Below are 16,958 nucleotides of genomic sequence, written 5' to 3'. Positions count from 1 at the left end.
TGTCTTCTGTGTTACGGCATCTGTGGGCAAACTGTTCACTTTCCCTTTTTCCCTTGGCTTGTTGGGAAGCCTGGAGCCAGGTACATGTCCCTACCCCCAGCAGTCATGCAAACCCTGAAAGGGTGCATCTCAGGTGAGCTTTACCTCTCTCCCTACCCGTGATCTGCCTTTACTCCTACTTCCATATGGATCCATTTAAAGCATTTTACATCTCTCTTTTCTGTCTGTCCATCTATCCATTCATCCATCTGTCCACATGCTACCTGTCATCTAACTTCCTATTATCTACCTACTATCATCCATCACTATTAATCTATCATCTATCTTTCTATTGATCATATCTCTATCAGCTGTTATCTAATTACTTATCATTTATCTATCGTCTAGCTATCAATGTGTCATCCTCCTGCCACCTGTCACCTGTGTGTCATCTATTACCTATTTACCTTCCACCCACCTTCCATCGCCTCTTTTTCTTCTACCATTTATCACTTATTCATCATCTCTCTCTCCATGAACCACTTTGTATCCTTTTTTTAAAAGAACATATTTCTTGTTTTAGAAAACAGTCAATATTTTAAAGTTATTTCACCTTCTTCAAAGGTGTCTAATATTGATTTTGAGGATACTAAACATGGCACGTTTAAATTTATAATTAAGTGAGCCATCATTTTCTCCGTCATTTAATCTAACTTCTGACCTTTGTAAAGTAAGCCGGTTTAATTGAAGCTAGACACTTACTGAACATAACCGTTCATAAGGAAAGTGGTCAGTTACGAGGGCGCTGCTTGGTGAGTCGTTGTGGAGCAAATGCTCAGGGTAATCACATCCAGACAGGAAGTGGATCGTTACTGTTTTCCCAAAGTTCCCCCAAGTTTTCCTGCACCCCTCCCTCCGTCTCTCCACGGGTAATCACCCTCCGAAGTCCTCATACTGTGTTATTTTTTGCCTGTGTTTGAACTTTATAGATAAATGCTATCATGCGATACAAACTGTGCTCTTTTGTATCTCACTTCCCCCTCTTTCATCATCATGTTGGTGAGATTCATCTGTGTGGTTGAGTTTGCAGCCGTTTGTCCACTTTCATTGCTAAATGGAATTATACCTTGTGAATGTACCACAGTTTATTTCTACCTTACATGATACATGGCTTTGGATATTTCCAGTGTTTGGCTGTTATTTTCTGTCCTTTTGGGAAACATGATGGGTAATAGATGAAATGAAATTAAATGAATGAACAATGAATTTTAAAAATTATCTGTGAGGGTGCCTCCGCACCTAAAGAGACTTGGCCATTAAGGCTTTGGAGCGAGGTCCCTCCCTGAGCTGAGCCTCTTGGATTCATCGTCATTAATGCCTTCTGTCTTAGATTTGGTTTAGGTAATGTCATTTGTTAACTAGGTCAACACATAAGTATTAAACATCTACTTTGTGTGTGGCACCATTTTGGAATCTGGAGCCACATTAGGCACGAAATCAGTTACCATTTGCTACCCTCATGGAGCACGTGTTCGAGGGGCATCGGGTCCCTCACCCTCACTCAGGTATTTTGCATCACTCTGTGACTTCCGGTCAGTGCTCTGCCCTCAGTGCTCTGCCCTATAGCAACCACTGTCTCCCCTTACAGAGCTCCCTCAGCCAACGGCATGAGGATTCTCCCCTCAGCCCTGACCAGACTTACTGTGCTTCCAGAGTTTGCTCCCACAACAGCCACTTCCACACCTCTTATGCCCATCCCTGCCTCATCGGCCCATAAGATGGCCATTCCGGGGCTTGGGATCTGTGAACTGGCTGAGAGCCACGTAAACTGAGGCTCCCCTCGTGTTTCTCATTTTTTGAGAATCACAGACAGGCTTGCATTGCTTCTTGCCCAATGCCTAAAACACTTTCCACAAAAATGTGTCAAGTTTTACACTTATTTAGAACAACTTTGTATCAGTCTACCATGGCCCAAAGTGGAAGGGTATGCTCATCTTCTTAATGGCCTCATATTATTCTATGAATAGAGTAAGTTCATTCTGTGAACTTAATTCTAATGAATTTTTTAAGTGCAACCTGTTCCTTACTGTGCAATGAGAATTTAAGTTGAAGATTCAGGGACTAAATTTATTCTTCCCCTAATCTGTGCTCACCTCCCTAGGTTATGTATATTGATCGCCCCCATAAAATATAGATAACATAAAATTGATCATTTTAATAAGTTTGAAGTGTACTATTCAGCATCATTAAGTCCATTCATAGTGTTGTACAACCATTAATTCTAGTAGTTTTTGAAGGTAGTGGATTTTATCAAGGTTAAAGTTGACCTCTGGCACACAATAGAAAACATTTGCTTGAATAAGTGATTAAATGTCATCACTGGAAAAATTTCTGAATTAACTGGAATGCTTTTGACTATAAGTCATTTAAAACATAACTTTATTTGGCATAAATAATATGGAAATGCAGTATCTCCCATAAAAGGAATTGAAAAGCTCATGTAGCTCCAACATGGTGTCTGGGGACTCAGTGACTTGGTTTAGCACCCAGGTTCTTTCCACCTCTTCATTCTTCCGTCCTCAGGGGAGTGGCTTTGTCCTGGGGCTTGGAGCCCTCACAGTTGTGGACTAGCTGGAGCAGTTTCAGGTACATACTCCTGAATTGCAGTGTCATAAGACAAGAAAGGGGATCGCTGAAGAACTGTCTCAAAAGAAAGATGCCCCACTGAATTCCCATCACATTAATCTCAATTGGGTCACCATTGGTCTCCACCAAACTAGCATTATCAGAAGCAGTCAGTCCCAGCCCTGAGGCAGGCCTGGGCTGGGGCCTGTGTTAACCCCTCCCCATCAAAGCACAGGGCCTTGAGGAAAAGCACAGGTTCCTGTGAGGAATCTGCCTTCTGTTAGGCAGAGGGAAAAGACAGGAGCAAACCATCAATCACGCCTGCGACAGCTTCCCAACCCTGAAGTACAGCTGCCTGATTTCCAAGTAAGACGCATCAACCTGGCGAGAAATTAGGTTTGTCTGAATAAAGTAATGAGAATCCTAACTGGAGAGCAAGTTTTATAACAACTTTCCCAACCATCTGACTGTCATCAGCTACAAATCAAACCCTAATGTGGTTAGCCATCCTCAGGTGGATGCATCCCTCCCACCTTTTTCTTTTCCCTAGTGCTGGGGACTGAACCATTTCTTCTGTTCTTATTTCTGAGCATCTTCTCTACCTTGTAAAGCTCAGCTCAGAAAACACTCATTCTGAAAGGCTTTTCTGAACCCCAGAACCAAAATGCATTTTTCTCTTTTATTCTGCATCACAGAGATAGTCACTGTATTTCAAGGTTGTTTTTCTTGACAGCTATGTTTAAAAATGTTCATATACATAAAAATTTATAAATATTTATGTATGTATATGTTGGTAGTAATGCATGGTCTTGCCAAAAATTCAGACAATTTGTAAAGTCTATAAATTGAAGGCAAATCTTCCCACACAATCAATCCCTGGATCCCAACCTTACGTCCCAGTAATACCCACTGTAACTGTTTGCTTTTCTCCTTCCCAAACTTTATTTATTTATTGAAAATACATAAACTAGCAATGACAAATTTTTTGATTTTCGTAGTCAGTTTTTTTCTAAGGCTGGGATTGCACTCTGTCCTCTGTGATATGTCTGGCATCCTGTGACTTGTTCTTTTTGCTGCCCAGGACAGTGAGGCCATCTCTCTGGGTCAATAGATCAAGAGCTGATCACTACTATACTTTCTGTAATCTGCTTGCTATTCCAGTCTGGTTCTGTTCATAATCAGTCCCCTGACCATGGGGATTTAACTTATTTCCATTTTCTCACATTTCAAGCAGTGCTACCAGTAACCTCTTGTTGCTGTGTGTGTGCATGTGCACATGCCAATATTCCTGCAAATAGATGCTTAAAAAATAAAACTGCTGGGTCAAAGAATAGGTGATTTTAAATTTTGATAGTTTCTGCCAAATTTTATGAGGGTGTTTTGGGGTCTGCTGCTGCTTGAAAAAGACAAATAATTTCCAGACTTGCAGAGTTTATAAACCAATAAAATATTCTTTTAAAAAACACAAACAAGCCAGGAATGGTAGTGCATGGTTATAATCCCAGAACTCTGGGAGGCTGAGATAGGATTATAAATTTGAGCTCAGATTGTATAACATAGTGACTTAATAAGACCTTGTCTCAAAATAAAAATAAAAACAGGGTCAAGGAGTTAGCTTAGTGTGAAGGCCCTAAATGCAGTCTCCAATGCTGGGAAAAAAAAATCACAGGCAAATTGTAGATGTAATATAAAGAAAATAGTCAACATTTTGTTTTTCCATGTAAAGATTTCCATAAAGCCAGGAATGGCAGTGCACTCCTGTAATCCCAGCACTCTGAGAGGCTGGGGCAGGAGAATCACCAAGTTTGAGCCCAGCCTAGGCAACTTAATGACTTAGAAAGACTCTGTCACAAAATAAAAGAGGAGTGGTGATGTAGCTCAGTGTAGAAGTCCTGAGTTCAATTCCTAGTATTGCCCCAAAAAAGATTTTTAAAAATCAAGCAACAATAATTACAGATTAAATATGAAGATGCCAGTTTTGCATGTCAAAATAATCTAAATCTGCAGTGTCACATGGTTTAACCTCATATTGTCAGCATGATTCCCTAAAGGAGTAGACACATACATTTATATGGGCTCACACACACAAATGCATTTTTATTTTCCTCACATTCCATATTGGGTTACTGACCCACCTCTTCCACCAGCACCCTCAGTAATTGTCTGCACTGTGACTAGAAGATTTAGTCACAGGAGAGTGACCTGTGGGGGAAGAAAGACATGAAGCACCCTGCATCCTATCTTGGGCTCTTGCGCTGAAGAGGAGATTCGTGGCCAAGACTGATGATTTGGGCAAGTGGTGCTGTGTCTCCCATGGCACAAGCAGGATCCCAGGACCAAGATGGCACTGCCCCTGACCCCATTCCTCACCCTGCTTCTCTGTGTTCCAGGGCTGTGAGTTGAGGAAATCTGATCGCAAAGCCCTCTTGCCCTCAGTGCAGATGCGAGCTCCTCCAAGCAGCTGGGTGGAGTGGGAATAGACACACGGGGGTCCACACAGAACTCTGAGGACAGGAGGGCTCTGCCTGATGGGGCTGTGGTTCTGGTCACCTGCTAAGGAGGTTGAGTACAGGCAGGACTGTAAGCCTGCGACTGGGCAGGACCACTTAGACAGTTGATGAGACAGCAATCAACAGCACTTACCACGGTGTTTGACTTTAAGTTCCTTTATCTTTGCCAGCTTCAATTCCATGCCCTGACCTACCTCAGGGCTCACAGGCAACAGGTGCCCAGGTAATTTCCTTGTATAAGGGTCTACACTGTGTTTGGTAATCATATCCTTTCAAAGACCTGAGAGAGAACATTTCAGGCCCTGCTAGACAAACTGTCTCTGCCATCTTAACTCTGTTCTGCTCTTGCTGTACAAAACTTGCTTCAGATGATACCATGAAGGGATACACATATCTAGGTTCCAATAAAAGTGTTTGCAGAAACAGGTGATAAGGTGGTTTGACCCAAGGGACAGGCCTGTTGCTATGGGGAAAAGCACAAGAGCAGGTGGCCTTAGGGCCAAATACAGTGATATCTAAGTACTTGTCATTAATTGGTTCTGGGAGATGCAACAAAGACCAAACAAATGGTTTTGTCTGGAAAAAAAAAAGTAATGAGTCACTAGGTAATCAACGCCAATCAGTTCCAGCTTGCACCCTGAGTACCAAACTAATGATGAACCCTAGGAAAAAATTTTCTCACTGACATGCCACAAGTACTGAATTCAGTGTTTCAAAGCATTTGGGTACCAAGATGTAACTCTACTAACTTTCATACTGAGAATTGGCACTATCCAAGCAAACTGTTTCAACTTCTGGAGCACAACTTGTATGTCTTGTAGCCAGGCCGCTTGAGCACCATGGTACATGCATGACTGTCCCATCAGGCAATCTTTTTATTAATAAAAAGACCAAAAAGAATGATTAGATTGTTTGTAACACTGATGGGACAGTTGTGCAAGTATCATTAGTGCTTCAAGCCAGCAGGAACATGTTTGAAGCCTTGGATTTCCCAATTGTAAAGTAGGGGGGATAGCTGCCACTTTTGGTCTCCTGAGATCAAATGAGTGTCTAACAGGGCATTGGCATGCAGATATGGCAGGAGCTTGAGGACGGCTAGTTTTAATGCTCAATCCAGAGCCCAGCAGCCCAGCTCCCTTTCCCCAAGCCCTGCCTAAGAAATGACATGAAAGAGAAGGAGGCAGGATTTCTAAGGGCTGACAGAATGAAGTGCTTGGGACTTTGATTTGATTTCAACACAAGCTTCAGGCAGAGATGAGGAGTCCCTGGTCCTCCTTACACAGCCGTCAGCAGCATCCTGGTTTTGTTACATCCATCACAAGCAGCTTAAGGCTTCCACAAACACAGTCCTGGACAGATGTTGAACCTGTCTGGGGATTAGAAATATCCTCTTCCATTAAGCATAAATTAACTTAATCACCAGGTATGAAAGATAAGCAACATAAACAGCATTCCCCGAAGCTTTCATTAAAATTAAAATTCTATTTAAAATTTAGCTTGTATTTTCTAGGACTTAAACCCCTTCAAAGAGATAATATTGGCTGTAAATTTCCACACTGACAGAGTGGCAGAGATGAATATGCTGGGGACAGTGATGTCCTACGCAATTCAACTTTGCCTCCTAGTCCTCTTTTCGCCAGTGGAGGCATCTGGACATTTTAAAGAAGTAATTAGTCTCAGTAAGACTTGGTCTTTGACTACTTTCAGGAGAAGCCAGGCTGATTCATAAAAGTGAAATTCTAAGATTACTAAGAGTAAGGTGCTTAGAGTCTTGCGGTTCAGATCCGTGCCGTGGAAACAAGCGGAGGGAGATGTAGACAATAAATCATTGGGAGACTTCAGTTGCAAGGCTCCTTTGTCCTGGCTGAGCCAGGTGAGCGGAGATCAGAAGTGCTGTCAGAGTCCACTGCATTCTTCAGCAAACTTTGCAAGGGAAACATCTTGAAGGAATTAAGCCAGATCAACGTGGCTTGGTGGAAAGAACACTGAAGTCAAATAAACCTGGCTTTGAATTCTGTTCTTTTTTTTCCTTTCTGCCCTGATCACAAGCAAGTCTCAGAATTTCTCCAAGCCTCAGAGCCCTAATCTGTAAAATGAGTAGATAATAGTTTCCATGTAGGATCACTGTGACACTATGGAGAACCTTAAAGAAGGCCTAGAGCGCATCACATCCTAGGTGCTTAGTGGTGTTTGCTTGTTTAAGAATGGCTGTTAAATATCTGGCCTGCACCAGATTCTGGACTATGTACTAAGGATCTAGAAAGCAATGAAGTACAGCACCTGTTTTCAGGACGCTTGCAATGAGGATCTGAGACAGATAAACAGACAAATTTTAACTGAAGAGTGGGAAAGGATATATACAGTGCAGACGGGACTCATTTAGAGGAGGTGGGCTGGTCTGTGCTAAGTTTAATGACAGTAAAACTGGCACAGTCTGTGGAGCAGACAAGGCACCCTCAGCAAAAGGTGCATGTAAAGGTGGAGACAGGCGTCAAAGCCTTTCCGACTTAGAAGATCGTAAGCAGCATGGCATTGTCAGACCAGGAGGATAAGCAGAGGAGAGAGGACCCTAAGGACAGGAAATCTTCTGGTGTGCATGTGTATCCTTCGGTGACCTGCAGAGGAAGTCTTTTGGATGATTCTTCACATGAGTCCCAGAGGCCTCACTGGCAACATATAGCCTGCAGATAAGATCTTTTCCAAAAGAAAATCCTCATCATTGGCTTTGACAGAGCTTCAGACCTGAGTTGAATCTAGTGGAAGAGTTGAAAATGCACTGGATGAGGAGAGCCAGGAGGGCTGGACCCCCGGTCCCATGCTACCTATCTGCTTCTGGCCTCTCCTGAGCTCCTGAGGAACAGGACTGTGATGTCTAGTTCACTGCTCAAGGCTCAGTGCAGGACCTCTCACAGACCAGAAGCTTGAAAATGCTTGCCAAGCAAGTACTTCAGTGCCTTATCTGTGTAGGGTAGGGAGGACCATCTTCATCCTGTGCTCCTATAGGCCCAGAATATAACAGGGATAGTCGTCAACCAGATGGGAGGACTTTGCAAAGCCTCAGGGTTTATTCAAATGTGTGATGTGTGATCATCATTATTATTAAAAGAATCGCACCCACCACCTAGAACCTATACCAAGACTGAAAACCGGCTTCCCTAACCACTGAAAAGAAACTGTGTGATTGTTGCTAGGTCTCTCATTTAACAAAATCTGGCACTAATCCTTTAAAAATCCCAAGTAAAGCAAGTCACAGGGTTTTATTTGGTGATTTTACCTTTCTACTATTGTTAGGTTGACTTAGTCAAAACAACAATTATATTTGAGACAAAGATTTATGGCTTTTTCTTATGTAATCTTAAAAAAATGTTAACCTACAGGAAAAACATTTAAAATTGTATCTGCTTTTGAGGCAAGCATTACTTTAAAAAAGAAAGCAAGAAATAAAAAAGAAAAGAAAAAAATGTTTTCTCAAATATTTTCAAACAGTCTTGACAGCTCACACATCACTTTCCCCACAAACTCACAGCCCTTTGTTTTGATGACAAATGTGTTCTAAAGAAAACGGCGGCTGCTGCTGAGGGCTCCGGTCCGTGTTTGATTTGAAGGTGCGGTGATGTGGCGTTGTTTCCCAACACTGTTACACCCAGTGACAGGGGAAGCTGTGAAGGAACCAAAGAGTTGCAAAAGCCTTCTCAAACTACAGGGGACATTTCCTGCAGTTGTGAAATGTTACAGGACTGTCCTAAGGAACAATACTTGAACTCAAGCCACATAGCTTGCTACAGATACTGAATGGTACTTTGGCCCAAGTGACAGCTAAGTGGTATCAGATGTAACCTCTTGAAAGAAAGTCAGAACATAAGAGACTCACCTAAAGTCATTTGCAAAAACCAAGTAGATACTTTCCCCAGGATGCACACTAAAGAAGTGTGTTCTCTATCTGCAAGGCACAGGGGCCCACAGGTCTAGCTCTACTTTTGTACTTGAACATTGGTCTGTACAACTGTGATGATGATTTCTGCCCTGCTTGCCTCACAGCACTACTTGGAATATTTGGTGAGGTTGTGGGTTAAAATTGGAGTATTGAGGCCCTAGAAAGGATTGTTAGGACAATGATACCAATCATCTGGGCTCTGGGCTGTAGAATGCCCCTTCCTTCTTTCCCTCTTCCCCACCACCCCAGTACTCCATCACTGGGTGCTGTCTCAGGTCCTGCTTCTTCGGAGCTGCCCCCAACCCCAGCTCATCCAGGATCTCTCCCTCACGCTCAACTTCTGTCTAGGGATGACCCGGGAGACCTGATTATAAGGATCTGCTCCTCTCCTGCTGGCGGGTTCTGGAAAGCCCCTCTGCTACATTGGGCCTCATTTTCTGACACCTTAAATGAAGGCCTGGGGCTGGGGATGTAGCTCAGTGACACAGCGCCTGCCAGCAAACACAAGGTCCTGAGTTTGATTCCCAGTACCTCTCCCCCGACAAAGGAAGGACTGGCCTAAGTGATTTCTGTAGTCTATTCCAACAGAAAACTCTGGAAGTCCCTTAGCCCTAATAGTTTGTAATACTCTTAGCTTCACAGTGAATCTTTGGCTTTTGTAGACACTAGGAAAATTGAGTCACTGGGTTCTTCTATTTTTAAATGGTCTCATGTTTAACCGTTTAAGCATCTCGGCCTCTTGAACTCATTTCAGCAAGTGTGACTTTTTCTTTGAATGTTGGTTCTGCAAACCGGTTTTGGAATGCTCTGTGATCAGTGACACCTCCAAAGAGCTCTAGGTTTCTTCTGTGGGCTCCTCTGTTTTTATTTCTTACTCTGCATTTCACGTGGTTGTGCATCTCATCTTTTCCCTTCTAACTTGACAGCTCTATCTTGCTATGTGTTGGTCTAGGAACCAGATTTCCAAATTTGTTATGTGTATACATGAAATCAGAGCATGTGGGTGTGGAATGAAGCCCCAAGAAGCTTCCTTTCACTTACAGACTACAAACTTCAGAGCATGAATGTTGACATCTCACTTTTGGCTTCCCTAGGGACTTCTCTTTTCTTCCTAGTTCTTAGTAATGTCTAAAATGGATGGAGGAGGTTGTTGGATACCTGAGTTCCGAAAGAGGATCTGTGCCTCAATTTCTGGTGTTCTCGTGGAAATTCCCCCTATCACCCGGCCTTGTGCTCTGCTGTCTTACTTCCCTTACGCACACCACATGCTCGCTCCACATTACTTGAATCCTTCAAGGATGCTCTTTACTTTCATGCTCCCTGTCGGCTGCACTTCAGTTTCCTTTGCCTGGAATCTAAGCATCTCTTCCCATCCGACCCGTATCCAGCTCTGTTCAATCTTATGTCCTTGGCCCCAGCTCCATGAGAGCCTTGGAAACCTGCGCTGAACACTTCCGGTGAGTCATGAGCTCCACCAGCCCCGTGCCCACCTCCGGCTTCACACTTGCATTACACTGAGTGATCTGTCTGTGCAAGTGCTGCTTCTACCCGCTGTGAAGTCTTCTATGGCCACATGGTTGCTTTGTTTTGCTTTGTCTTTCCAGTATACAGCTCAGTGCTGGAGTCTAGGTTCTCAGTCAGAAGCATGAATGAAACAATGAACAAGTTGCCTAATTTATGAGTTGAATTATATCCCTCCACCAAAATTCATATGTTGAAATCTTAACCCCCAGTAACTCAGAATAAGACTTTATTTGGAGGTAGAGTCTTTATAGAGATGATTAAGATATCATTCAAGCAGCCCCTGATTCAACATGGGCAGTGTTCTTATGAGGAAAGGTAATTTGAACACAGACACACCTGAAAAGAAGACAGTGTGAAGCCATAGGGAGATGACAACCATCTCCATGCCAAGAAAAGAGACCTGGAACACCAGTTCCTAGAGGATAAGCAACACCTCGAATGTCCCTAATAGATGCTCTGGTTAAAGAAATCAGCTGGACAAAGGATAGTGTGAAACAGTTACCTGGCATGCACAAGGCCTGTGCTCCATGTCTAGCTCTGTAAGAAAAAGAAATCAGCTGGATGAATAAATGCACAGAGATAAGTAGGGGAAAACCACTGTTAAAAGGGAAAATGACTTTACTGATTATTTCAGTATTTAATGGATGTGCTATGCAGCAGTGTCAAAATAGGGGATGCATCTGTTTTCATTGTTTATGAAACACCAGCTTGTGGCAGGATCTTTCATAAGTACTAATTAGTCTGTGTGATGAGTCGGAATGGGTTTTCACTGGGTTTTCTAACCTGGAGATGTAAAAGCTTGACTGAGTTGCATTAGTATGCCGCGTTTGCACCCTTCTTCACTCCCTGTCCCCTGACATTACACACTGTGGAAGTGACAGCAAAAGAGTCTGATGACATTTCGGAACTGAGGGGAACCTGGGCGTCAGCCACTCCAGCACACCTGTCTCATCTCGGGGAAAGCTGAGGTCATTGGAGGAGAGTAGAAATCCCTGAGCCTCACAGCTGGGTCAGGAGATCCAGGACTGCAGGCTGCTGCTCAGCGCTGCATTCATTCTTCTTCCCGCCACAGAAAGGTTTTGTCTGCATTTTCTTATGGATCACGTGGGCCCTGTGTTCGGGGTCAGAGCCCTGTGTCGGACCTACATGGCCCTCTTCCTTGATCTCCTACTTCCTTCTTATATAGGAACCAGCTATCGTTGGCCTTATTAAATAGGTGAGAGAATGCTAAGCCTCAGCGAGTTAAGCAACTTATCGAGGATATAGGATTAGGACCAGAAGAAAGGGGATTTTACCTCACCTATGTTACACCAAAATTCCTACCATTCTGTTTTTCCTTAATAAATCTTTAACTTTAGGTCTTAACTATTTCTCCATTGTGTATATTTTAAAATATCCATTCAGTTAAAAGCAATATCATTGTATCCTTTAGAGCACTTTCTTTCCCTTTCATTATCATAAAACCTATTATATATTTTGGATCTTATTACTCTTTCAGTTTATTACTATTTTTATACTAGAGAGACAGTATGATATTTATAAATGTGAGTCAGATTTATTTCACTTAATAAGATAGTTTCAAGATGCCTCTATTTACCATAAAAGGCTCAAGATCATCCTTTTTTATAGCTGAGTAATATTCATTATATATAAATACCACATGTTTTTCATCCATTCTGTGGTTGGTGGGCATTTTGGTTGTTTCCAAGATTTAGCTATTACAAATTGTGCTGCTATAAACATTTACCTGTGACATGACTTTTTCACTTTTTCTGGGAAAATGCCCAGGAGGGGAATAGCTGGCTTGAATGGAACTTCCAATCCTAGTTTTTTGAGGAATCTCCATACTGATTTCCACAGTGGCTGCACCAGTCTACAGTCCCACCAACAGTACATTCCAGTGACCTCAGCTTTCCCCCAGCTTTTTCTCCACAGCCTCATCAACATTTGTTATTGGTTGATTTCTTGATGGTAGCTATTCTTTCTGAAGTGAGATGAAATCTCAATGCTGTTTTAATTTGCATTTCTCAAATGACCAGTGATGGTGAGCATTCTTCATGTATGTATGTTTAAGTATGTGAGATAGATAACCATACTACTAAGTTTTTGTTTGTTCATCAAACAGAATGGTTTGTACTGTCATTATTTGATTGCCCCCTTTTTATGCTTTGACTTTGTGACTTGAGCAACTACTTCTAAGATAACAATATGTCATTTATCAGCTAGGGAGTTCTTACTGTTTTTTTTGAAATTCTGGATTATTTCTATCCTTTTTCTGTTTTGCTTTTTTTTTTCTCTAAATAAAAAAAAAACAATACTTTTTCATTGCAAAGCACCACACATGTGAGACTCTAGGGAAATATGTAGTGAGAATAAGCAAATTTCAAAGGTCTTACATGCACTTAAAGGTTCTACCAAGTGGCGATGAACAAGCGGTGATCCCCACATGGCAGGCATAAAAAGCCTAGTGATTGCCTGAAAGATTCTTGAATGACTTGACAATAATGGATTATGGTGGTGACCTCTGATTAATAGAAGGCCAGCCTATGTCCCTTATCCTGCGAGGTTTTGCATGCTCATTTTCCCTCATATGTGTATAACTAGAACATCTAGACGGCTTTATCTGAAGGCAGAGAAAGCTTCTTATTCCACTCTGGATCCCATCACCTGGCACATCATCTGAAACCTGGAGAGGGTACATCATAAATATCTGTGAAATAATGAATAGTTTTTGTTTTGTTTTTGTACCAAGGATCAAACTCAGAACCTCGAGCTTGCCAGGGAAGCACTTACGATGATTTTTTCTTTTATCCTGGAACCCCAAAAGTTTCAGATGTCACCTTTTGTTTTCTGAGCGTTGCTCTGTGTCCAGCATGAAGCCTGCTTCAGCTTCGCCTTTCCCCTTTCTGACATACCAGGTTAGCAGCAAATCAGCACCCCTTGCTTAGAGGGGAAAACGTAAAGCAACCCCCACCTTGTCTGTGCCTGTGATGGGTTGATCACTGTACTAAGTCTAGGGAGACTCCCTAAGTTTTGCTAGAAGCTTTCAGAGGCTTCTAGCCTAGTGGAAGACTTGAACTCAGATATGATAAAAACCAAAGCAAGTGTTAAATGCAGCACAGGTGATGAGCTATGGAAGGACGAGTGATTAGTTCTGCCTGGAGAAATCGGGACGGTTCATAAGGAAGGCAGATATTTTTAAAAATTTATTGCATAAATGGATTCTAGCAGCTGATGGCCCAAGTTCACATTCTACATGAGAAACTCAGAAATAGAGTTCACTGTTTCCAATTCTGGCTTTTAGGCTGCTGACTCAGGTTCATATTCATGGCTTTGAGAAGTCTAAAAAGTAATTAGAGATACAAATCTCAATGACTCTTTCCTATTATTAGGAAAGTGATCGTGGGTCATTTGAAAATATTGCTTAATCACATTATTTCCAGTTTCACATGCTCCTATGTGAAATATTTTAAAACTCCATTTGTATTGAAATTAATATAAAATATATCTCCCTATTTTATTATGATCTTAGTAGTTAACCCCACAACAAACACAAGATTACGGATGGAAAACCTTTGAGTCCGTGAATGTGAGCTTTTTCCTTAGCAACTTACAAAGTCATGGACTAAAGCCAGCTAACAGGTCAAGGACCTTAAAACTTCTAATACCTTATTGACTTAGAAAATTCTCTGCTGAAAATCTGCACCAAAAGTGTAATCCAGAATTATGAGAAAGACTGTGTAAACATGTTCATCTGGGCATGAAAAACTACAAATAATCTGTTAGCTTGAAAGGGTAAGTCCTTCTGTCACTGAAATTTATATCTATAAATAATTTCATTGATATGGTAAAATTCTTAGGGGAAAATGTTAAATGGAAGAGCAGGTTGGAAGGGTATATTTATACAGTTTTGTATAGATGGTATATAATATGATTTCAAGTATGTGAAAATAGACACATTAGAAAAGGACTAGAATGGAATTCCCAAAATGTTAAATATGATAATTTCTAAGTGATTAAATTACACGTGATAGTGTTTATTCTCTTGCTTGTATCTATTTTTATGTCTTCTCCAAATAAATATGATATTACAATACTATAATCAACATTATAAGAAAGAGGGGCTGGCAGTTTAGCTCAGCAGCACAAATGCCTGAGCCTGAGGTCATGCCTGAGGTCATGAGTTTGATCCCTGGTACAAAAAAAAATTATAAGAAAGAACCTTCACATTTTGGAACATGTATAGTACAAAACAGTGCATTCAGAGCTTTGAAGGCAGGAACCCACAGAGTTAGCAGTTTTCCAAAGCAAAAGAGTAGAAATAACCCACCTTGGATCCGTTTGAGTCCTTAGCTGTGGCCAAAGGTGGTGAGAGGGATATAGAAGTCCAGGCATCGAGTCACCTATGCAGCTAGACATTAGTGATTATGGGAGCTGGACACAGCATAAAGATTTATGGAGAACAGACCTGCTGCCCTTGGGAAGGAAGCAAGCAGGGACTCCTTGGGGCCTAGTCAGTTGGGCAGGGCTGATGACCAGGTTTTCCTCCTACTGGGAAACAATACAAAACAGCACAAACGCAGGAGTCCAGCTGGGTGGAACTGGCCCTCCTGCCTGAGTAAGGTGTTGGTGTCTTCTAGGGTTGGACATTTCTCTTAAGCATGTGGATTCCAGGTTTGAGGCAGAGGGAGCAATCTCAGATTTAAGGTGATTAAGGTTTCATCTTCTGGGCCAGGATTGGCCCCAGATTTGCACAGGTTGGGAGTGGCTGGTGTGGAACTCAGGTGTCTGGGTCTCCAGCTGGGAGAAGTTGCTGGTTTTATTCTAAACAAACAGGGTGCCAAAAAGTCAAATAATTGCAGGTGTCCCCTGGATGATCACTATGAAACATGGAAATACTTTCAATTGTTAGAATTTTCTGTTCTGTGAGACAGTGCTGTTTCCTGAGAAAATCCATCATGAATATGGGAATTAAAGCGTCCTAAGCTTCATGGTTGGATTTAGGCCATGTAGGAGGCTGAATCTGTCTGTATATTTAACCCACATTGTATTTGGTGTCCCTGAGCTGGCAAGAAAAAGCTGCAAACCCTCAGCTACAATATGACAAGATAAATATCATTCCATTCAAAGCACAGAAGGAAAACTACACCTTGGTACTTTCGTTGATTACTTTACATTTACCTAATCCATTCTATTGTGCGATTGAATTTGCTCTCCGCGACAGATTTATGAAGTGTAAAATGGCAGATCCAGAGAGGCTGGTGACTGCCCGATGACAGATGTGATTTGTACCTAGGCAGTGTGCGTGTGATTATTATTTCTGAACATTTTATAAAAATAATATGTATTAAACTATATGTATAAAATAATATGCATGTAATCATGTATCTACATAAAATCTCAATCCTCATAACATCATTGTAAGAAAGACATTATCCTCATTTTATTTCTGGATTTTTATTTTAATTAGTCCATACTTGTAGTAAATAAATGACTGCAATGCAGTACATAAGGATTACATTCAGGGTGGAGAGTTGGTACATGTACATAATGTATCCTTCTTATACATTAGTACACATATCACAGTTTGAAAGATAAGAAAACAAAGAATCAGAAGACTTAAGCAACTTGCTCAAAGCTACACAGCACCTAAGTGACAGAGTCGGAATTTAACTCCTGCGTTTTGACTGCCACATGGGTACCGTTTTCTCTAGTGCCATCCAGCTCTGTCTTGCATATGACAGCTATCTTCTAACCAAGCCAAGGGGCCCACTATAGATTTATCAAACTATACTTCACATTCCCACAAAGCATTTCTGTGTTCCAAAAACCACATAAACCTGTGTTCCAATCCTAACTTTTCTGTCTCCTTTTTGTGAGATGTTGGGCAAGAAAATATCCTTAATTCTTTGTTTTCCCTGTATAAAATGGGACCAGCACTGACCACAAAGAGATGAGGTCGAGATTAAAGACAATGTGTAATGAGCACGCAGTGCAGTCTGGACACAGAGGAGGCCCTCTGCATAGGAGCTCTTCATTATCATCACCTTTCCCGGAGTCATTAGGTCGCATGTCTGAGCCTCTGGTCAGCGCAGTGTGGTTACAGCAGCATTGAGGAAGCCCCTCAGCATCTGCTCTCCACCTGGACTTTAAAGAGTCTCAAGGAAGATGATATAGTCCATTCTATAGTATAAAGCAACCAATACCCCATGCATGCCTGACAACCTCTGGAGAGACAGAGCAGAAGACACTCATAACCACCTTGTATAGGAGACATTATTCTCACACATGATACAAGAAAGAGGTGAAATCCAGAGAGAATGCCCAACATGGCCAAGACCACATCATGAGTGTGGATCTGCTGCAATCTCTAGCTGTGCCAGAGA

The 16,958-nt window shown here is 41.8% G+C and overlaps 1 protein-coding gene across 2 annotated transcripts in view; it reads left to right on the top strand.

Annotated features, from left to right (window-relative positions):
• Ttll11 (tubulin tyrosine ligase like 11) overlaps nt 1-16,958 on the top strand; it is a 265,404-nt gene that overhangs the window by 179,364 nt on the left and 69,082 nt on the right. The window lies entirely within an intron of this gene.

The sequence above is a fragment of the Cavia porcellus genome, unplaced genomic scaffold (assembly GCF_034190915.1).
Source record: "Cavia porcellus strain 051 isolate PalLab524CR breed Dunkin Hartley unplaced genomic scaffold, mCavPor4.1 scaffold_1, whole genome shotgun sequence".
Lineage (NCBI taxonomy): Eukaryota > Metazoa > Chordata > Mammalia > Rodentia > Caviidae > Cavia > Cavia porcellus.
The sequence above is the reverse complement of the archived record's forward strand: the minus strand, read 5'-3'. Positions and strand labels throughout refer to the sequence as shown.